This window comes from Anguilla rostrata, chromosome 6 (assembly GCF_018555375.3).
Source record: "Anguilla rostrata isolate EN2019 chromosome 6, ASM1855537v3, whole genome shotgun sequence".
NCBI classification, from domain to species: domain Eukaryota; kingdom Metazoa; phylum Chordata; class Actinopteri; order Anguilliformes; family Anguillidae; genus Anguilla; species Anguilla rostrata.
Genome location: NC_057938.1, coordinates 12,920,728 through 12,945,521, shown reverse-complemented (window position 1 = coordinate 12,945,521; position 24,794 = coordinate 12,920,728). Strand labels below are relative to the sequence as shown.

The 24,794-nt window shown below is 38.6% G+C and overlaps 1 long non-coding RNA gene across 1 annotated transcript; it reads right to left on the bottom strand.

The window, feature by feature from the left end:
• Nucleotides 1–1,351: 1,351 nt before the first annotated feature.
• LOC135257954 (uncharacterized) lies at nt 1,352–24,794 on the bottom strand. The gene is made up of 3 exons (XR_010330821.1): nt 24,129–24,794; nt 2,358–2,490; nt 1,352–1,816 (listed from the first exon to the last, which is right to left on the bottom strand). It is a non-coding gene; the product is annotated as an uncharacterized LOC135257954 (long non-coding RNA).

The window sequence follows — 24,794 nt, the reverse complement described above, 5'->3', positions numbered from 1 at the left end:
TCTCATCTGTCAATAAATAAATAAAACGGTCGGCTGCTCTGCGCGTAGGTGGCGACTTGATAACTCGTTTATTGTGTCGTTTTTTCTCAATGTCGTATTTATTATTTGAAATGTGTATTTATGTGTTATTATTCTATCTGTCTCTGAGGCGCTCTGAAATGTGCATTCTCTGCTAAACTGAGCAATGGATTGGAATATGTGTCTGACGTAGTGTTGCACGGTATACCAAAACTTCAGCACTTTCTCGGTAATTTAAAAAAAAAAAAAAAAAACGGTTTCCTATTTGAATTTTCCGACGTTCGGTAGTTCTGCGTCAAATGTAAAAGCCAGGGAAATGTATCTCCCGCATTACTGATTTAGAGGATGAAAAGTGTAGTTTGTCAGAATCTTCGCTAGATGGCAGTAGCAACTAAGGTTGCCAAGTGAGGTGACCTGCGCTTGTGCATTCACTTCCCTGATACAGCGCAAGCTTTGACTCAGTTCGCTTCAGTAGCAATAGGTGTTCCAATTTGGAAATATTTCATTATAGATAGATGCTTTATTGTTATTAAAATATGCTGTTTTTAAATCTATTTAAAGGTGAAAGACCTGTTTTAAAGATTATTTACTTTACAACTGTTTAATTTTTGAAATATATTTAACCTGTTTTTCTATTGTTCAGTGTTGTAACACTATAGGCCTATGCATATTAATATGTTGAAGAGACTTCAACTTACAGGTTGTTAATCAACCAGGTCGTTAATAAACCATGAATTAGAAAATGAGGTCAACCCTTGTGGACATTACGTTTTTGATCTATTAAGGTAATTTCAGTATCGTTGGGTACCGAGTATCGAATTAGCACCGTTTAAGTTTCAAGTATCATTTCAGTATTGAGTATCGTAATACTAAACCTGGTATCAGTATCAAAGTCAAAATTTCGGTATCGTGACAACACTATTGTGAAGCCTTTTTTAGTTGCGGTGCAGAAACACTGCAGCTGTGCATGCACACCGGACCATCTAAGTGTTATGACATGCCATCTAAGTGTTACGACATATTAAAGGCCTTGACGGGAAGCGGCCAGGACACATCCATGGCGACGTAACTAAGTCATCCGACAGCGTCTCTTAGCTCAAAATTGGCTATAAGTCATCAATATATCATACGATCATCATGATATTCAGTAGATATGTTGAGTGAAGGCATATGATCATGAGGACAAAGCCATTTTAAAATCGCTCCATAGGGGGCGCGATGCTGCCACTGCTTGGACCCCTTCCAACGCCGCTTGCGGCTTTAATTTGTCATTGGCCTCATATGCAGCTTTGGAGCCAGTGTGCTGACACACAGAAAAATGTCTCAACAAGGAGTAGTCGCATGGAACAGCTTGCCAGGTCACGTAACAGGAGACATTTGGGGATATTCGAGACTAGGCGCAAAATAGCGCACCACAGACTCTCAACAGGGGAAAAACACAACGAGCATAACTATTTCATTTCTGAAGTGTTTTTAACATCCCTATGCTACCAAATACATATCTATTGACTAATGAAAATCTCTACCGAGCAGTGAGCCATGAACATCCAGCAGGGTGTCAGATCGCCCACTGGCAGTCTACCATCTTCCAAGAGGGAACAGATGGGTCAGGTGACCTTTTCCTGGGCAGCCCGCCTTGTCAGGGGTCTGTCTGTTGCGCTTGGTCACAAGATCAGCATCCACAGCTCCATTACGCGAGCGAAAGCGTTTTCGGTTCATTCCTTTGCTTCTGTATCCTGACTCATGCAGGATCCCCACCAGCCATGCGCAGCTACACATCAGCCACAGAGAGCTGTCCCTGTGAAAAGCGCCAATCTTTAACGATCTTCCCATTCGCCTTTTTCCTGAGCTTATGAGTGACACTGTAAATGCCACATTTATGACAGGTGTCAGCTATCTGCGCTGATATCTCTGTTGTCAGAAAATAAAAAATGTGCTAGCAGAGACTGAGGGAAAAAATATAAATGCTTCTCTTTTTTTCAGTTTCACCGCTTATTTAAAAAATAATTATTTCTCACAATATGGCATGCCTAATCAAATTTGTAGGCCCTTCCGATCTTCACAATGTCCTGTGGCAATTCTGGCACCTCTAAAGCACTTGCTGCCAGTTGGCACTGCATACAGCCTATGAGCTGAGCTTAATCGTTGTACCAAAGAGACCTCACTTAAATACCCTTCCCTCTGCGGACAATGCTATGGTAAATTATGCACTGCCCTGAGGGATTCCCAGCCAGCCATCCCTGGCACTGTCAAAATGATTCCAGACCATGGTGCATGTCACTACACCAAGGATTATTGCTTTAGCAGGAAATTCCATTGTTCCAGTTTGCCATACTCACATCACCAGGAGACACCGTCAGCACGCTCCTGCTCTTCTTCATCCCAGATGACGAACAGACTGACAGACGGACGGACGGAACGCTTCTGTCAATTCCTCCGCCCTATCTACTGTTGCCGGCTCCACCTGCACACCTGAGCATAGGAAAGAGGGAGTAATTTGTAATTATTATGTTTGTGTATGTGTGTGTGTGAGAGAGAGGGAGTGTATGAGTGTGAGAGAGAATGTGTTTTTGATGTTTGTACATGAATTATTGATCGAAAGTGAATTGAAGTGGGGTGTGATTTTCAGCAAGAGTGAAAAAACATGAACACAGGAGCAAAATTGAGGTTGCTTTCAATTTAAACATTGATGACGTAGAATAAAGAAGCCAAGCTCAGATGTAATTCTGAGGACAGGGGCAAGACACAATGCTGTGAAAACAGTCACCACAGTGCCAGGGACACACTCCTAGTACTAGTTTAAATGAAAAACATTTCAAAACATTTTTTTTTTTAAAAACAGCGAGTCTCTCTCCCTTCAAGCAGAAAAGGCTGTTTTGGGTGGGTGTAGAAAGGTTTTTTTTCACATGCTTTGCCTAGATCTGACTGGGAATGTGTATTCCTCTCATCTCTTGCCCATACATCTCATGCTCTAAAAGTGACCATGGCATCCAGAAGTTATCTGGTAGGGGTTATAACATATATTAGGGTTGCCACCTTCAATGCCGAAAAAAAGGAAAGAAACAGGCCACACTTTTCAGTGACAGAGCTATTCAGGACATATAAATGCCAGCTCTGCATATGATTTATAATAATGAGGTTGTTGAAGACTATTAAAATACAAAAACCTAATTAAACACATTAGTTTATTACCTAATTACATAATCATTGCACAGTTGTTGCCAACAACTGCCAAAATATTACATTTCTAACTAATTGAATTCAACACAAGCATTAAACTGACTGAAAAGGTTAATGGTCTAAGTGGTTTTTTGAAATTGTATATTTTTGCTTTTGGAACTTGCCATTCTGTTGGATTTGTCCTTTGTCCTGACATTTAATGGAAATGTGGTGCCGTCAGAGGTTTTTAGCTAGTTCTACAGAAGAGATACATCAACTTGACCTTCTGAAAAAAGACCTTAAGCCATATCCCCCCTCCCCACACACCCTTCTTTGAGATAATATCCAGTTAAAAATATCAGAAAGGAAGCTCAGTGTTTGTGCTCTCAAAAACACAAAAAAATAACAAGAAAGGATCTTCACATTCTGAAATGGATAATGTCATTTGCTGAAAAATATATCCAAAGGAAACAGATTCTCACTAAGCAATATACTCATTCCTTACTGCTCATGTTCCTGGAAAACAAGACAATCGTAAGAACAGAAAAGATAAATGTTAAGCCAAATGCGAAGTCAAACAAATGGTGTACTTGATGGGATTTTAGTTAACGAAAGAGTAACAAAATTACAATAAGTAAAAAAATAAATAAATAAAAACTCCAGACATTTTTTATTGCAGATTTCATTTTCAAATGATGTATGACTGCTATTCAGCAGTAGGGCTATAAAACAAATTTTTCCAGGAAACGAGGCTGACAGAAAGAAGTCTGTGCCTGACTGGGGCAGGAAGACTGTGCTATGCTAAAAGAGCCAGTGCTCCCGACAGGCTTAGAGGGGAAACATGGGAAGATAAATGGAATAACACTTCCTGGAACATGATAGCCTGTCACTGTGTAAATGTAATTGCTGGCCAAATGCTTGTATGTTCCAGTCGACTACACAATAAACTGGCTTGAAGTGTTATGTGACCGTACCTATTCGTTTGAACACATTGGAGGCATGGCCTTATTCATGTCCTGAATAAGAAAAACATAACAGAACAATATTTTCCCCCTGGGGGTAGTGCCAAACTCAGAAAAAAACAACCATGAACTCATTTAAAGCCTACGCTATGTTCTGCCTCACAAAATTACTTCGCTTCCATTAAGCCACCATCTTCGGAGCCAATTCAAATTTCATTTAGTAGAACTGCACGGTTCCAAGAGCCTGAATTTCAATTTCTAATCCAGACTTGTTTACCAATTTGCCCATTTATTGCTGGCTTGCTGATAAAGTGCCTCATACAGAAATTATCCAAACTGCGCAATTTTGTTTTATAGTCACACGCCAGCCAAAAAAATCTGGTCTTAAGGTGAAGTACAGGGCAACCAGTTCCATAAGCAGGTTTGTCTGCAGACACAAACTACAATAGACAAAATATGAAACAAAAATAAACAAAGTAATCACAATAAGTCACACACAAAATAGTAAACAGCCCTCAATTTCAACTCTTAAAGGGTCGTGTTCACCTCTGGGCAGCTGTCATTGACAAGCAATTTGAGAGGCATTTGTTTTGTTTGGCGACTTAGGTAGAAGCATGAACAGTAGAAGGGTTCACACACAATCACTTTTTGTAGGTAACAAAACCCTTAGAACCACTTTAATTTGTTAACTTGCATAGCTTATTGTCTGCTTTGTAGCCCAACATAATATGCTGTGTCTAGCTTGCAATGTTTCAGCTGTTGTGTATCGAAGCCTCAGATTTTCAATTTCCAGCTCCTCCAAAAACACAAAAGAACACCTGCAGGGTGGCTGAGGTTTGAAATTACTCCCCAATTCTGTTTGACTAGCAATTTATTTTATATGAAATGCTCTCCTTACCACTCTCTCCTGGGGGGTACATGCCTTTCAGGAATCACGTTCCCTGAGGAATCGAGTGTTCCTTGTCTTTGTCTATAGCATTACTAATATGTTTGAATGTAATGTTCTGCATTTTGCTAAGAGTCAATTTTGTTTACGGTCAGATTTAAATGAAGGAGACAATTACTTCTATAAATATCCATCTGTGTCCATATACAGTACATGATATGCAGCAATAAAGTTGAGAAAAAGACAGCTATACGCTGCTATCTATCAGTTTGTGTGTTTGTCTGTGTGTTCCTTCTAGTGACATGACTGATCCAGCACAATCCTTTCCACAAGGCACTCACATTTATAGAAAGAGACATGGGTCATATGGGCGATAATCATCATCACGTCATAGTCCATACCATGTCTGACCTACGCTTCAGCCACAGACAGCCCAGTGAAGGGCCTGGGTTCCTGCTGGGGAGGTCGGATTCCCCCATGCACTGCCTATTTTGCTTCTTTTTTTTTTCATTTTTAAGGCGGTATTAATAGTACTCTGTCTGAGTGCAAAGGCTTGCTGGTCACATGGGGTTTTGAAGCCCACCATCAAATGCATAATGTGCTTTGCATGCTTCTTGGCCTGGGGAAATGTCAGTTTCAGCATCCTGATCACGCCTGTCTTGGCTGTCATGACATCATCATCATCAAAAAGGGCTCCTCCCCTTCCTTGCTATCCCACTATGGTAGGAGATTGAGAGCTGGGTCTGAGACATCATGCTGCGCTGCTACCTCAGTCTTCATTGAAGTGTACAAAAGAGACATCAAACAGTGGCCAGATGGCAGGAGAGGGGAGAGGAACTCTACTGACGAAGTGAAAGCAATGATTTTTTATCACAGTTTCTCTATATACAGACCAGATATTCGGTTCCATATGCTTAACATTGTAAGTCCTATCCAACTTCCAATTTAGCCAAAACATTCAATTACGTGCATTTTTTAATATTCATGAAGAAGTATGATCAAGAACTGTAATGGTGGCAATGGATGTTTTAGCCCTTTAAACACGCCTCTTCATGAATATGCACAACACACAACACTGCTCAACACTATATCATTGGGAACTCCTATTACCAGCTGAATCTCCGGGGGAACAAGTCTTATTACGTTCCGACTGATAATGGATTCAATTTATATAGTGCCTTTCATGATCTTGATGTACACTGTTCATTCTTATGTTCCAATTCAAAACACTGCCTAGTGCCTACCCTCCAGTGATTTGTTAATCCAACTGCCATATATTTCTTGGAACAGCCATTTTGCATCAATATATTAGTGCCTAAATATAGTGGCCTGGTGTCCAATAAGTGACTTTATATTGGCCTTTCCATTTTTTCCCTACCTGTATGCATGCATCACATATACCTACATTGTGTTGAAATATAACTAGTAGTAATATGTACAAACGCACCATCTGCGAGTTCAGTGGCAAGTTGGGTCAGCAAAAAGTTGGATCACAACAAAAGAAGTTACACCCACACACACAAAAAGAAATCCAAGTACACAACAGGAAGTGAACTTGCAGCAGTCAATTAAAGAGAACGTTATTATGTTTTCTGTCACCGCCAACAGTAATTAGATCGCGACATGACACATGACAAGATACTGAGCTGCTGGGGGCAATGCAGCTTGGTCACTCCCACTCAGTCCCATTTTCCCACTCATTACCAGCAGCGAGTGTCGTGTAGACAGGAGCTCGGACAGACTGTAGCCGCGGTTGTCACTGAGTCATCAGTCTTATTCACAGTCCCACAGTAGTGAAGAACAAATGAATGTCTTGTTAAAACAGACAAAGTGGCTTTTACATAATGACATAGCTTTGCATCTTCACTGTCACTTGGTGTGGAATTCTTAATGGGGGAGAAACAAGGGAACAGGTTTCTTTAAATACAGTAAATGCAATCCCTCTACCATGATGTTGGGTGATAAGGCCTGGCTTGCAGTTTGCTTTCCAACTGATCCAAAAGGTGTTGGATGGGATTGAGGTGAGGTTTCTGTGCAGGTCAGTCAAGTCCAAACTTGGCAAACCATTTCTTTATGGACCTCACTTTGTGCACAGGTTATTGTCATGCTGAAACAGGAAAGGGGCTTCCCCAAAAAGTTATCACAGTTGGAAGCACACAATTCTCTAGAATGTCATTGTATGCTGTAGCATTAAGATTTCCCTTCACTGGAACTAAGGGGGCTAGCCCAAACCGTGAAAAACAGCCCCAGGCCATTATTCCTCCTCAAAACTTTAGAGTTGGTATTAAAAATTTTGGCAGGCACTCTACTGGCATTTGCCAAATCCAGATTCATCTGTCAGACTACCAGATAGCGAAGCACGATTCATCACTCCAGACAACATGTTTCCACGGCTCCAGAGTCCAATGGCAGTGTGCTTTACACACCCCCAGCCAATGTTTGGCTATGCGCATGGTGATCTTAGGCTTGTGTGTGGCTGCTCAGCCATGGTACCCCATTTAATGAAGCTCCCGATGAACAGTTTTGTGCTGATGTTGCTTCCAGAGGCAGTATGGAACTGAGTAGTGAGTGTTCCACTGAAGACAGATGATTTTTATGCACTACGCACTACGTGCTTCAGCACTCGGCTGTTAGCTTGTGTGGCCTTTCCACTTCACAATAACAGCACTTACAGTTGACTGGGGCAGCTCTAGCAGAACAGAAATTTGACGAACTGACTTGTCGGTGGCATCCTATGAGAGTGCCACACTGAGCTCTTCAGCACGACCCATTCTACTGCCAATGTTTGTCTATTGAGATTGCATGGCTGTATGCTTAACTTTGTGCACTTGTTAGCAATGGGTGTGGCTGAAGAAGTCGAGCCCACAAATTAGAAGGGGTGTCCACATACTTTTGCCTACGTAGTGTACTTAAGTGTGAGAGAGAAAGAGAAAAAGCAAGAGAGGGAATGTGCAGTGCTCCCAATGTTTGTCTCTTCAGCTACGACTGCTAATATTTGTGAAAATCTTAATCTTTGTGACACATCACATATCTCTTGCAGCATTTACTTAACGCCACCGTTTCTGCTTTCTGGCTCAAGGGCCATGAAATATTTACTTGGTAAATGATTACTTACAAGCCTTACCTACTTACTTGGCTATTATACTCAGCAGGCTCGCCACTGCCATGGGCTTTCCACTACAACTAGGTCCTGACAGGACAACACAAAAAAAAAAAGCCGAAAGGGATAGATCTGTATTTTTGGCCGTCCACAGGCCCACAAAAGTCCACAGCATTGCCTCGAATGGATCGGGGGCAAAGCAAGCGCATATGTGAAAATCGTGTTCCCATCCACCTGTTCTATTGCCATGGGTATCAAGACCTCTGCTCCCAAGGGTACTCAAAGATATGCCGAAACAAAGTACCAAAAATGATTTAAAAAACATTCTTTATGGTAGCCACATGGCTAGCTCCATATTTTCCATCGTCCCCACTTTCTTATTTCTGGAGATTCCAACCGGTAACAGTTCCTGGGGATAAATATGCAGTGTACAAGCATTCAACACAAAAAATCCATTGTCCCCACAACAATTCTTCATCATGCCTACATAAATATTGTAAAACATGCATGTAATTGAATGTTTTGGCATAAATCAAAGTTGGACAGGACTTTGTTAAGCATATGGAACTGAATATCTGGTCAGTATATAGAGAATCTGTAATTAAAAGTCATAGCTTTCACTAGAATTCAGTAAAAAATTCGGTAAAATCGGTAGAATTCCTCTCCCCTCTCCTGCCATCTGGCCACTTTTTGTTGTCTCTTTTGAACACTTCAATGAAGACGGAGGTAGCAGCACAGCATGATGTCTCTGATCCAGCTCTCAATCTCATACCATAGTGGGATAGCAAGGGAGGGGAGGAGCCCTCTTTGATGATGATGATGTCATGACAGCCAAGACAGGCGTGATCAGGATGCTGAAATTGACATTTCCTCAGGCCAAGAAGCATGCAAAGCACATTAAGCATTTGATGGTGGCCTTAAAAAAACCCACAAGCCTTCTCACTCAGGAGACTTCTCTTAAAACCGCTTTAAAAATGAAATAAATAAATAAATTCAAGCATTTACATCACTTGTTTAATGTGATGCTCCATGGTGCAATTCTGAGCGGGAAATAAGAATGCCCCCCGCTACAGAGGGTTTCAGCAGCTTAACACTCTGGAGAGAGGCATCGACTGAGAGGGATCATTCTATTTTCTTATTTTTGGAAGCTTGCTATTTCTTACAAGCGTTCCGTTGTCAAATCTTAATTGGAAAATTCTGAAACAAAGGCAAAGCATGGTGGGACAGCCCAGGTGCTCCCTTCTGAATTTTGATACGGATGAAGCATTAAGCCCTTCAGTAATGAACAGAGATTAAATGAGGCTGAGACCTACATGCAGCACTTCAAAAAAATTATTAGAGAGGAGCACCGACATGGAGTCTGTCCATTTAAAAAATCTAGGGCCATATTTATTAAGCATGCTGCAAATTACCATTAGTGGCACAATAAATTTTTTAATCTCATTAGTAAAAAACATTCAGAACACAGTTTTAATGTTTCAAGTTGTTTAATTCCATACCCAATAGCCAACATCCTTAATAAATATGGCCCAAAATGTGAAACGTAACCTCTGAGTAGTCTCCAGATCAATATGATTACAAGCATTAACTCTTGCAAATTCTACTTTGCCCCCAGTTAAATGAAGAAATAAATACACATACAAATAATAAATTTGGTTGTAGTGGCCAATTTGTGTTGTGAGCTCAATGTATCCAAATAACAAGTTCCTCAACGGTCCATTTTCAAAAAAAATGACAACTGTGAGGTAAACTGGTAATTAGAATTCACACAACTGTCCTAATCCTTCTTTCAGGGCAAAAGCACATGGCATGACCGAGTATCATCATCAGTGCTACAGCCAGTACCTCTTGGCAGGTGGCATTTACATAAACACAGCTAAACCAATGGTTATGATTTGACCTTTGCCATGGTACAGTTTAGAGGTCATTCTGAGAAAGGCCAAAGAGAAATCTGGCCCCACGCAACTGGCCATTCCAGCCAAAACCAATGGCTGCATTCCCTGCTGGGAGCAATAACAATAAACCAAAAACCTCAGATGACACGCACAGCTCGAGAAGCTATCTTTCATTTAGATGCGATTTCCAGACCCGCCGCAACATATACATATAGTGACAAAATTAATAGTGCTCAGATGGTCCTGGCTGGCAGCAGATCTCTAAGGCTGCAGAGTGTGCACTTTGTTTTTTGAGGGTTGGAAATGAGCAGATTGCCGATGCAGACCCCTTATAAACAGCAGAAATGGGTTTTTTAAACAGAGTATATATACACATGTGTTTGTGTGTGTGTGTGTGTGTGTGAGGGTATGTGTGATTTCTGAGCTCACCAGTTCTCTCTTTCTTCTTAATGTTCCAAGCAGTTGATTTTTGTTAGCCTAAGGTTTGGCCTATGCCTCTGATAATAGTTTAATAATGATAATGGTTTCCTTGACTTTCATTGGCGCAACTCTGGTCCCACTGCCAAACACTAATAACAGACTCCAAAGGCAATCAAAAGGCTAGAATCAAGACTAGAAAGACTGAAAGCTCTCTTGTACTTCCACTAAGGAAGCACTTGAACACACCTGACTAATCATAAACACCTTGTCACAAACGTTATGATGCCCTGAAATGGCAGGACTATTTAAGAAAAGTCATTTCTACATGGTGAAATCAAACTATATAAAAATGCCCTTACATAAAAGCCAGTTTTTTTTTTATTATAAATCAAAAATTGTGGAGAAAAGAGCAAAACAAATAAAAAATGGTGCTCACAATATATATCACTATATTATATATATATATATATATACACACACACACACACACACACAGTACAGGGAACAAAAGAATTAGTCCTCCAGTAGTTAAAACAATAAACTTTAGTTAAAGAAAAATTCTGTAAATATATGTGCATGTATTGAATAACAAACCAAAGTACAAACATTTTTATCCATTTCTACCAACAATAACAGAAAAAAACACTTTTTCTTAAAAATAATCTCAATAAATCTTTTCCTCAAAATAGCCTCCTTGTGGAAAAATACATTTGGTCTGTACTGTATATAGCCTACATACATATACAGTACAGACCAAATGTATATATGTATATGTCATACTACAGCTGTGGTCAGAATGTGACATATAGCTGTTCAGCTATAGCCCAATGAAAACACAATCCCCAGGATAAGATTATGGATGCTCTGTGATATCCTCTCAACTCATTGCTCAACCTCAGCTCAGCATTCACACACATTCCTTGATAGCAACAATCACTTATTTCACTTTAACTCTACAATCAGCACACATTGCACATAACACAATTTTAGGAAGCTCTGTAATTTAATTCACAGCTATAATCAAAATGCAGTGGTAAAGTAAGTGACAAAGTACAGTAATCAAAGGCATGAAACCAAAACCACTTTCTCCTCACTCTGCACAACGTTTAATAAACAACGGCAGATATTAGACGTATGTTTACCGTAAAGGGATGTTAAAATCGTAAACTTGTCAGTACAGCGTATAATACTGAGTAACACAGCTTGCATAAAGAGTACCCAGTTCTACAGAATGCAATAATGACACAGAACTACTAAGGTGATGTCATTGAAAGAGCGAGTCAAAACACAACCTAACAGAGATCATTTTGTGGACTCACAGAAAGGAAAGCTTACGGTCATAAATGAAATTAAATTTGGATCAACGTAAATTACCCTCAGGCAATACTGAACACACTCAGGATTTGACAGATATCTAGCTTTAAACATAATAACAAGGACCAAACTGTTAAGATTAAAAATAAATATTAGCTCTTCTTGTCATACAACTAGTCATCAAAAATAAAATCCTAAAGTCCGAAAATAATCCATGATACATCCACTGTAATCCCAATAGACAGCCCAATTAAATAGCCTTTAACTGAGGACAGGCAAAGACATACTATAGGTTACTAATCCGCCTTACTGGCTTAAATGTGTGCCAAGTCAAGGGAGAATTTTAATCATATTCTATTTCATAATATGTTCCTTCTCCAGTATTGTAGTACAAATATGTATTTTAATAGTTTGTTTAAGCAAAAAGTAACGAAAAGTAACACAAATTTCTGTTAAATTATATCTGTTAAATATAGAATACCTCTCATTTAAGCAATCCTCTTCAGCTTCTTGTTCAGCTAACTCAAACTACAATCTCTTATTGACCAGGCGTGTGGTGATTTTCTGTTATGGGTGACGCTAGAGATTATTGTGCATCACCCTGCAGGGCTGCCTACCACAGTGCGAGTATGGTCTAGATTTGACACCAGACCATGAGGCCCATCCATGCATGTGAACAGAGCATTAACAGGATGAGCCCGTCCCCTAGTTCTTCTTTTAGACAGGAGACATACCATCATACTGTACCTTACCTGTCCTGAACAAATTACCTGGAAGATCACAAAACCGCTTCTAACCCAAATCCTGCATCCGAGGGAAATCCTGCTTCAGACTGAAATTTTTGAGTAGGCAGGCCGGAGGGAGAGGTTGTGATCCCAATGTTACAGTATGGTTTCACTTAATAGAGTCGAATTGACACGGATATTGGAAAGTGCTAGAGAGAACATAGCAGCAGTGTTTCCCAAATTACGGGGGCCGGAACCCACTGGCAAGTCGCTGTGCTCATTAAAACAGGTCCTAGGGTCTGGGGTTTTTGGAACCCCTCCATTATAGCCAGTAGGACTGGTGCTGGCTATCATCCTCTTTTAGACATACTGTATAATTTGGTGGATTTTTCCTGTAGTAGCTTCAAGCAGGTCAGGTAAATGAAAAGGGCTGGATTTTACCCCTGGGCTATAGTTTGGGGACCTCTATCCGACAATATTATACTTTGTGCTGGAAGCTGGGTCATAGACCATTTGTTTCTTTACTCCGTTAATAACATGAGAGCTTAACTTCCTTATTTGGCCTTGGGGAAGCAGCCTCTGTGCCTCAGTCTGGAAGTGTAAAAGCTTAACTAGGCCCTCCGGTTGCTGCCCCGATGAAAAAAAACATGTTTCAGCTACTTTATGTACCATTGAGGTGATGCAGCCAGGAGTTGAAGAGATTCCAACAAACATTTCCAGAATGTATATACACATCACATTTAAATTTACCTCTGGTCTCCAGGAATACAGCGCTACTTATAGATGAATAGAGATGTATCTATGAGTGCATATGCATATTAGATGAGAATTGTGACAAAGTAATTTTGGCAAGCTTGTGAAAATTTGGATTTATTCATGTGACATATAACATTACTTTGTCATGCTCTGACAACAGTTAACCAGATGTATCCTTGTTCAGTTTAAGTACAGGTGACCTGACAACCAGCAAAATCATAAAAGGAGTACCATTATCAGACTACAACCAGCCAGCAGCCACCCTGCAATGTCAAGGGTACCCAATTTTGGTGGAGGATACAGTTTTTTGCCATTGGCACAATGCTGAGACTTTACAGAGCAATGAAGCCATTATCTTCACAATGATTTGGTTCCACACGAGTAACAGAGTAAGCTTAGGAAGAGTAAATACAATTCCAATTCCACAGAGAGCACAGACAGACACACTGCCACCGCTGCCGCCACCACCACCCCTCTGTCACACAAGCAGAATGCTTAAAATTGAGGGAGACAGGCAACAGAAGCTCTCCGCTGTTTCATGAGGTGCTTCCTCCAATGCTACTCTAATTCAAATGAGCCAGAATCAGTATGGGAAGCAGTTACCCAAGCACACACACGGAGCTGTAACCAGAACAGAAAAGCAGCGGGTCTGTGTGACAGCGGACACATAAGCAAATTAAGCAAAATTAAGCAAATTAAACAACGACGCGTGAGGCTTTTTCTTTTGTAATTAGACAAAATGCTTATTGCACTTCTTTATTTTCTTACATTAAATGGGGACTTAAAAAAAAACTGCACTGCAGTAGAGACTGAAAAAGACAGGTGAGTGAAAAAGTGAAGAAGAGAGTGATAAGCAGTCTTGGCCATTAAATTTGCCCGATGCTCAAAATACATGTTAAAATACCAAATAAAAAGGAACAACCTCCCACACACTGTTAGAAATGAAACATTTTTGGTAAAAAAAATTAAAAAAAAGAGTTTATTGGAGCAATCAAAGACAACTGCAAATATCATATCTCACGGCAGTAATAAACAATGCCAAATAGGTTGTTTGGAAGGGTAAACATGTTTTAGACTGTACAAGAAATCATTACTCAAGAGATAGTCTCAGTCACTCAGCAGTCCCTCAGCACTATGGAACAATGTGCTAATTTGCCATCCAGCAGCCCAATGATTCTGAAAAAACCTCAGGCAGTCTCTAATATGCAGCAAGACTAAAAAGTAATCGATCATATAGGGCACAGCGCAGACATCAATCAGGTCTACTACACAAATCACGAACAGGAGACAAGCACGGCCTTTACAGCTGCCACTTAGGTTCCGCCCACTTCAGGACACAGGGGCCAGTTGATTAATAAACATTGACCACCTTCCCTGTGTTTGATAAAGAACTTCCCGAAGCAAAAGACCGTGCATCACAACAGATCGACAAGACGCTGACAAGACGGTCAAAGGTCAAATCCCACAGACCACAGTATATGCCATGCCGGAAAAAAAGTATGTAGACCTTAAGAACATATGCAATATATCCTTATTTCTTCAAGAAATTAAAATGTTTTTAAATTACCTGAAACGTTATTTTGCATTTGTATTATTTTATTCTTGATATTTACCTTGTTTATTAATCAATTTTTACTGGGTTTTCTGAAGTTTTCCAATCTTCCAATGGCTTTAATTAGGGTTAGGGGCCCAAACTAGGGTTAGGGTTAGGAAAACCGTAAGTCTGAGGGTAAAGGCAAGTTCACGGCTGTGTTCAGCAGCTAGAATAATGGTTAGGACACAGGTTTGTTAATGATTTTGAACAAGTCAAATATTTCCTACTGTAGCATGGGTACCTATGGCCTTTAACAACATGTGCAATATATTCATATTTCTTCAAAAAATAAAAATGTTTTTAAAAGACCTGAAACATTATTTTTCATTTGTATTATTCTATTCTTGATGTTTACCTTGTTTAATAATCAATTTTAAATGGGTTTTCTGAAGTTTTCCAATCTACCAATGGATTCAATTAGGGTTAAGGGCCCAAACTAGGGTTAGGGTTAGGAAAACGATAAGTCGGAGGGAAAAGGCAAGTTCACGGCTGTGTTCAGCAGCTTAAATAATGGTTAGGACACAGGTTTTTTAATGATTTTGAATGAGTCAAATATTTCCTACTGTAGCATGGCTACCTATGGCCATAAAAAAAAGTTCAATATATCGATTTTTCTTCAAAAAATTAAAATGTTTTTAAATTACCTGAAACGTTATTTTGCATTTGTATTATTTTATTCTTGATATTTACCTTATTTATTAATCAATTTTTAATGGGTTTTCTGAAGTTTTCCAATCTACCAATGGATTCAATTAGGGTTAGGGGCCCAAACTAGGGTTAGGGTTAGGAAAACCGTAAGTCTGAGGGTAAAGGCAAGTTCACGGCTGTGTTCAGCAGCTAGAATAATGGTTAGGACACAGGTTTGTTAATGATTTTGAATGAGTCAAATATTTCCTACTGTAGCAAAGGTACCTATGGTCTTTAACAACATATGCAATATATTCTTATTTCTTCAAGAAATAAAAATGTTTTTAAAAGACCTGAAACATTATTTTTCATTTGTATTATTCTATTCTTGATATTTACCTTGTTTAATAATCAATTTTTAATGGGTTTTCTGAAGTTTTCCAATCTACCAATGGCTTCAATTAGGGTTAAGGGCCCAAACTAGGGTTAGGGTTAGGAAAACGGTAAGTCTGAAGGTAAAGGAAAGTTCACGGCTGTGTTCAGCAGCTTGAATAATGGATACGACACAGGTTTGTTAATGATTTTGAATGAGTCAAATTTTTTCTACTGTAGCATGGCTACCTATGGCCATAAAAAAAAAAGTTCAATATATCGATATTTCTTCAAAAATTTAAAATGTTTTTAAATTACCTGAAACGTTATTTTGCAATTGTATTATTTCATTCTTGATATTTACCTTATTTATTAACAAATTTTAAATGGGTTTTCTGAATTTTTCCGATCTACCAATGGATTCAATTAGGGCTAAGGGCCCAAACTAGGGTTAGGGTTAGGAAAACCGTAAGTCTGAGGGAAAAGGGAAGTTCACGGCTGTGTTCAGCAGCTTGAATAATGGTTAGGACACAGGTTTGTTAATGATTTTGAACGAGTCAAATTTTTTCTACTGTAGCATGGCTACCAATGGCCATAAAAAAAAGTTCAATATATCGATTTTTCTTCAAAAAATTAAAATGTTTTTAAATTACCTGAAACGTTATTTTGCATTTGTATTATTTTATTCTTGATATTTACCTTATTTATTAATCAATTTTTAATGGGTTTTCTGAAGTTTTCCAATCTACCAATGGCTTCAATTAGGGTTAGGGGCCCAAACTAGGGTTAGGGTTAGGAAAACGGTAAGTCTGAGGGTAAAGGCAAGTTCACGGCTGTGTTCAGCAGCTTGAATAATGGATAGGACACAGGTTTGTTAATGATTTTGAATGAGTCAAATTTTTTCTACTGTAGCATGGCTACCTATGGCCTTTAACAACATGTGCAATATATTCATATATCTTCAAAAAATAAAAATGTTTTTAAAAGACCTGAAACATTATTTTTCATTTGTATTATTCTATTCTTGATGTTTACCTTGTTTAATAATCAATTTTTAATGGGTTTTCTGAAGTTTTCCAATCTACCAATGGCTTCAATTAGGGCTAAGGGCCCAAACTAGGGTTAGGGTTAGGAAAACCGTAAGTCTGAGGGAAAAGGGAAGTTCACGGCTGTGTTCAGCAGCTTGAATAATGGTTAGGACACAGGTTTGTTAATGATTTTGAACGAGTCAAATGTTTTCTACTGTAGCATGGCTACCTATGGCCATAAAAAAAAAGTTCAATATATCGATATTTCTTCAAAAAATTAAAATGTTTTTAAATTACCTGAAACGTTATTTTAAATTTGTATTATTCTATTCTTGATATTTACCTTGTTTATTAATCAATTTTAAATGGGTTTTCTGAAGTTTTCCAATCTACCAATGGATTCAATTAGGGTTAGGGGCCCAAACTAGGGTTAGGGTTAGGAAAACGATAAGTCGGAGGGAAAAGGCAAGTTCACGGCTGTGTTCAGCAGCTTAAATAATGGTTAGGACACAGGTTTTTTAATGATTTTGAATGAGTCAAATATTTCTTACTGTAGCATGGCTACCTATGGCCTTTAACAACATGTGCAATATATTCATATTTCTTCAAAAAATAAAAATGTTTTTAAAAGACCTGAAACATTATTTTGCATTTGTATTATTCTATTCTTGATGTTTACCTTGTTTAATAATCAATTTTTAATGGGTTTTCTGAAGTTTTCCAATCTACCAATGGCTTCAATTAGGGCTAAGGGCCCAAACTAGGGTTAGGGTTAGGAAAACCGTAAGTCTGAGGGAAAAGGGAAGTTCACGGCTGTGTTCAGCAGCTTAAATAATGGTTAGGACACAGGTTTTTTAATGATTTTGAATGAGTCAAATATTTCTTACTGTAGCATGGCTACCTATGGCCATAAAAAAATGTTCAATATATATCCATATTTCTTCAAGAAATTAAAATGTTTTTAAATTACCTGAAACGTTATTTTTCATTTGTATTATTTTATTCTTGATATTTACCTTGTTTAATAATCAATTTTTAATGGGTTTTCTGAAGTTTTCCAATCTTCCAATGGCTTTAATTAGGGTTAGGGGCCCAAACTAGGGTTAGGGTTAGGAAAACCGTAAGTCTGAGGGTAAAGGCAAGTTCACGGCTGTGTTCAGCAGCTAGAATAATGGTTAGGACACAGGTTTGTTAATGATTTTGAACGAGTCAAATATTTCCTACTGTAGCATGGGTACCTATGGCCTTTAACAACATGTGCAATATATTCATATTTCTTCAAAAAATAAAAATGTTTTTAAAAGACCTGAAACATTATTTTGCATTTGTATTATTCTATTCTTGATATTTACCTTGTTTAATAATCAATTTTTAATGGGTTTTCTGAAGTTTTCCAATCTACCAATGGCTTCAATTAGGGTTAAGGGCCCAAACTAGGGTTAGGGTTAGGAAAACCGTAAGTCTGAGGGAAAAGGGAAGTTCACGGCTGTGTTCAGCAGCTTGAATAATGGTTAGGACACAGGTTTGTTAATGATTTTGAACGAGTCAAATTTTTTCTACTGTAGCATGGCTACCTATGGCCATAAAAAAAAAGTTCAATATATCGATTTTTCTTCAAAAAATTAAAATGTTTTTAAATTACCTGAAACGTTATTTTTCATTTGTATTATTCTATTCTTGATATTTACCTTGTTTAATAATCAATTTTTAATGGGTTTTCTGAAGTTTTCCAATCTACCAATGGCTTCAATTAGGGCTAAGGGCCCAAACTAGGGTTAGGGTTAGGAAAACCATAAGTCTGAGGGAAAAGGGAAGTTCACAGCTGTGTTCAGCAGCTTGAATAATGGTTAGGACACAGGTTTGTTAATGATTTTGAATGAGTCAAATTTTTTCTACAGTAGCATGGCTACCTATGGCCATAAAAAAATGTTCAATATATATCCATATTTCTTCAAGAAATTAAAATGTTTTTAAATTACCTGAAACGTTATTTTTCATTTGTATTATTTTATTCTTGATATTTACCTTGTTTATTAATCAATTTTTACTGGGTTTTCTGAAGTTTTCCAATCTTCCAATGGCTTTAATTAGGGTTAGGGGCCCAAACTAGGGTTAGGGTTAGGAAAACCGTAAGTCTGAGGGTAAAGGCAAGTTCACGGCTGTGTTCAGCAGCTAGAATAATGGTTAGGACACAGGTTTGTTAATGATTTTGAACAAGTCAAATATTTCCTACTGTAGCATGGCTACCTATGGCCTTTAACAACATGTGCAATATATTCATATTTCTTCAAAAAATAAAAATGTTTTTAAAAGACCTGAAACATTATTTTGCATTTGTATTATTCTATTCTTGATATTTACCTTGTTTAATAATCAATTTTTAATGGGTTTTCTGAAGTTTTCCAATCTACCAATGGCTTCAATTAGGGCTAAGGGCCCAAACTAGGGTTAGGGTTAGGAAAACCGTAAGTCTGAGGGTAAAGGCAAGTTCACGGCTGTGTTCAGCAGCTAGAATAATGGTTAGGACACAGGTTTGTTAATGATTTTGAACAAGTCAAATATTTCCTACTGTAGCATGGGTACCTATGGCCTTTAACAACATGTGCAATATATTCATATTTCTTCAAAAAATAAAAATGTTTTTAAATTACCTGAAACGTTATTTTGCATTTGTATTATTTTATTATTGATATTTACCTTATTTATTAATCAATTTTGAATGGGTTTTCTGAAGTTTTCCAGTCTACCAATGGATTCAATTAGGGTTAGGGGCCCAAACTAGGGTTAGGGTTAGGAAAACCGTAAGTCTGAGGGTAAAGGCAAGTTCACGGCTGTGTTCAGCAGCTAGAATAATGGTTAGGACACAGGTTTGTTAATGATTTTGAACAAGTCAAATATTTCCTACTGTAGCATGGGTACCTATGGCCTTTAAGCTCGGCATGTAGAGCTTAAGGTCTACATACATTTGTGTTTCTTTGTGTATTGTCTGTCTATACATAAAAAACTCACCACACTCGGTAAATTGCCAACTAGGCAAGTGTGTAGGCCCGCAGAATGGACGAGTGCGAAGTTAACTTGAAGATGCTACCTGAGAAATATGGACCAAATACAATATTAGAAGTCCAAGACAAGTCACAATCTTTAACGATACTTACTTTTTCTCAGGAGATTCAAACATTTATCTCCATCTGGAATACAACCATCTCATCTTCACCTCAGGGAAATGAGACACCTACACTCACAGCTACCTTAGCTCTAACCAGCCAACTTCATGTTAAAATCAGCTGGGCCACTGATCTACTTACAGTAGGGAGACGATCACCATTTGGAATGTCTCATTTCATTTTATATGGATTATGCATTGCATGTAAAATACCAAAGTTAACTGCTTTAGTACACATGGTTGCATCAGGACTTTCTCAAAACTAGGCAGTTTGTTCATTGCTTATTAATGAGAAACAGGCTCATAACCCAGCACAGATCATCCAAACTTGTTTTCTCCTTGGAAAGGGTTATTGCATAACCATGTTACTAGACTTATATAGCCCTCATGGAAAAGTGATAGTGATTCTGACTTAGATTTCTAATTATAAATAATAATAAAATTATTTTCAGAAATTATATGACAAACTCAGCTGGGTGATAATAACCAGACACTAAGGCCTTCTGCACAGTAACTAATAACAGAGTGAATAGGTCCTGCTGCTGTTTTGAGTATCTGTTTCCAAATGTTCTCTTCTCCCCTGCATTAAGACACTGCATGAGAAAAAGAAAAATGACCTAAATACCAACAACCAGAGGGTTTCCCAAAAATAACAATATCTAAAATAAGTTCAAGCCTTAAGTGGTGAAACGGAAACATAAAAATCTATGGAATTGTTTGCTTACAATAACATGAGACAGAACCCAAATGTGAACTCCCCCCCCCCACCCCATACCTTAGTAGTACTGTATCATGGTGAACAAAAATGCTTTCAGAGATCAGTTGCAACCACCTTACAAAGAGATCCACCCGATGAGGTTCTCACACACAGGCTGTAGTCATAGTAGAGTCTGTAGTCTCCTTTTTTTTTTTTTTTTTTAAAGTGGGAAGGGTCATGAAAAAACTAGCCCTGAATGCATTTGACAGTCCAAGAAATAGACGCACTCTCAAAACTGCATGGCCATGCTCAGTGTGTACCTCCACTAACAGCACAATTCAAGGCAATTCATCTGCCGACAACTCAACCATGGTGATCACCAGTCCGACTGCCTCCAGCGTTCAGCAAGATTAATAACCCTGCTGAAGCCAATGGCTCATATCCTGCAACACCTCACATACTGTAGATACTGTCTTGATTGAACCCATTTAGTGCCACCTCCTCCCCACGTCTGGAGATGCCTGCAGTTGACAGAGAGCTTGAAAATCTGAAGCATAAGCCCGCTCCTGCTGGTTACATGCTAAATGGGTCCGCATGGATCATTACACAAAGACAGGCATTGTATTACATTCACTTAGAAGGCACTCTCACCCAGAATGACTTAGAGCATTTGGCAGGTTAAGATCCCCAAAGCAGTGTTAACATGTAACTGTAGTAATCGAAATTGTATTTTAATATTTTAAAAGGAATTTTAGATATGAGCTGTTCTCTGCTGATATGTACTAAAAGGGGGTGTGGTTTGGTCTGACCAAGGTAAACAAAATTCACCATAGGTAGCTAGCAATAATGGCTAAGGAAAAGCCAGAAATATTTTAAAGGTTTTCTTCTTTTTTAGCAACAAAGTCATTCCTAGCTACAGTTTGATTTTTTAACCAATAGGACTAATATGATGTATCAAATGGAAACAAGATACTTGCTTTACAACACAAAAAACGTGATTTAGTGATTATTAACCCTTTAATAGAATGCAGCTAGCTGAACTAGCTCATCCTTATGGCCAGCTAGCCTTATGGCTAGCTCTCCTAATAGCCAACTAGTTTAACTAGCTGATCCTTGTGGCAAATAATTGAACTAGCTACAAATAAAATGCAGGTTTTCTTAGGGAAGGACAGAGTGGGCATGTCTATACAGCTTTTGCCTTTGATTTTAGTTTTTATTGCATATGTTGTTACTAAAAATAGTAATTTCATCTGGCTAAAAATAAAGGAAAAAAGGCATATAGGGTGAATTGAACAAACTCATAAAAAGTACCTTGTCATACAGACCTCTTTCTGTACTATTGAGAGATTTACAATTTTTTACAATTTATATAAAATATAATCTTTTCATAATACCAGGCATCCAGCCTGCAAGAATACCTTCCTAGTCATTCTGTGTGAAAGTTACATATTTGTCTACTATGTCTTTCTAGCAGTTTGTCACATATCATTTCTATCAGTAGCATGACAAACCAAATTTCATTTTTGTATCTTATCTTTATTCAGTGCATGATGGCTGAATGAAATGGTCATCTATTTCCTGCCATTTTATGTCTCAAACCCTATCCTTTACTCTCCCCAGACCCTTCTATTCTTCCTCTGTCCCAATCACTGCCACTTCATCTGATAAGCAGACTGCCAGTGCCTCTTGAGCACCTACTTGTGGAGCTGTACCTGTGGTGACTGTAGATAAACTCGAATTGTACAGAGACAGACTGTATACTGTTTCTTCATGCTATTGGGCTGCTAGCTTTACGCTGATCCACACAACAAGATTGTGTAGTCATAGTGACATCAGCAGGAGAGCCTGCTATGTTCTGATGCTACAGTGCGTTGAAAAATAACAATGGCATGTTTCACCTGAACATCAGTCCAGGATCATATGATCAACAGCAGTCAATACCATAGACCACAAGAACCACACATTCACCTTCTCCAACCTTATGACATAAGAATGCCATATTTGATGATATGAACATCACAAGTAAAACTGTCAGCGCTAATTCAACTCTATCCTCCACGAGGAACACAATAACCACATTTCCGTGTATGTACAAATGCTAGATAAGGCCATGTTTGTTAGTGCTCATTGTTTCTTCTCAGGCACTTTCAAGCTTTCGACAGTGATTAAATTACATCCTCTCTGCACCTTAGGCATGCACTTTTCGCCCTTCTACCCTCCTTGGTCCTCATCAGACAGTCTTTACCTGGTGATTTTACCAACTGCCGAAAGTATCCATTAATGTGTCAGATCTGACCTTGAACATCACTAGTCTCTGCTTCTACTTACATGCCCTGGCAGTGCAGATATATAGGGCAGACTGATACAAACATAACCACGTGTTTCACTCCAGTGTCTGGACTATGTCTACAGTTTATACAGCTGCATACCCCATCTTAAAAGGACAACGAGCCATTACTGTCTATCCCATCTAATTTTTCTTCATCCCAAAGTCTCCCTCACTAATTAGTCTACTCCCTTTCTGTTACTCCACCTCCCAACCCTTCATGAACTCCCTCACCATGCATGTGGGTACTACAGAAATCCCATTCAAATACCCAGACTGCTATGTGCCTGCCAGTCCTGACGGTGCACTGAGATGCTATGGTCTCCAACCCACAGCTAGCATCCCTTCAATCTAAGGGAATTCCTTTCCCCCCTTTACAATTTGTATTCCACTAGTGTAGTTACAACCCCCCAACTTTCCATAGCGACTGATGTGTATGCTTGCATGCACTATATTAGTATAGGCTACTTCTTTGACTGCCCTTTAAAACGTGTATATAATTTCAATTTTGACTTCTGTATTATCAATGGAGGTATTCCATAATTATTTTAATTTACAAATGGTCAATTGCTGAAGCATAAACAATCCCATTTGCATTTTGTTATATGTATTCCGCTTGTCTAAATGCTTTGCAAGTCAAACTGACAAAATAAGGGCGTCTATAATAAATTAATACGTAGCTACTTATTAGCGACACAGACATGCTCTTATAAAATAAAATTTGTTTCAGGCAAATCATTTCGTGAAATCTCATATGCTTATACACTATATCCAATACAAACAATGAACCGTATTTACCGTGAAAAGTTGATTAATATGTGTCCTAAATGTAACAAAAGATCGTTCATTGAATTTCTCAAACTAGGACACTTGAGAGAATCACCAACTGATACATTCTGCGAACCACCTCTAATAACCACCTCTTGTAAAATATTTACAACTGATTGTGAGGCACATTAAGCAATGCATACTATTTCACTCGTGGACGTTAAGGATAACAATAAACCAATATATTTAAACTACAACTGGTATCAGGAACAAAACAACCTACGTTCATTTACTGAACAGCGTAATACACAGCCTTACCTCAAGCGTGTATCCACTTTTCCAACGAAGAGAAATAATCTTGTCGTACGAGTCTTTGGTCAGAGAGAATAGACTAAGAAGAGATCCCCTGTTCTCTTTGTTAGCACAGCGAGTTTCGCGTGCTGTTGTATGTACACCTTCCGACGGACCCGTGTGGTAGTTCACTTGGTCCTCGCCCAAGCCGAGCAGTATCGTTTGTTGAACTATACGCCTGGACAACCCGTCCCAGCTTCCTTTTCTCTTTTCTGTACTACTCTTGCCTCACCTCTAAATAAAGGATAGATAGCCTAAAATGCAAAGATGGATCAGGGCTGTTCAAATGTGGTCATGCTCTTCGCGTTTTATAGTGGTACACTCTTACCAAAAACAAAAAGCTTCATTTCAGTTTGGTGGCACTTAATTGAAACTGTTTGCTAACAAGGTTTTTAAAAAACACGTTTCTCCCCCATTGTAATGTACTGTATGCGCTGCCCGAGCGAGTTTAGCGCTCAAACGCGGATTTTGGCTTTCAACATGTACTCATTTCCAAGTGCAGCGTACTTCATTTGTGTCTAGATTAACATCCATCATTCCAAGACATTTTCGCGATTAGCGTCTCGGGATGTCCTCTTTTGTTGAAATTAATGTTTGTTTTTTATGCACAAAGTAGTTAGCTGATTTCAATGT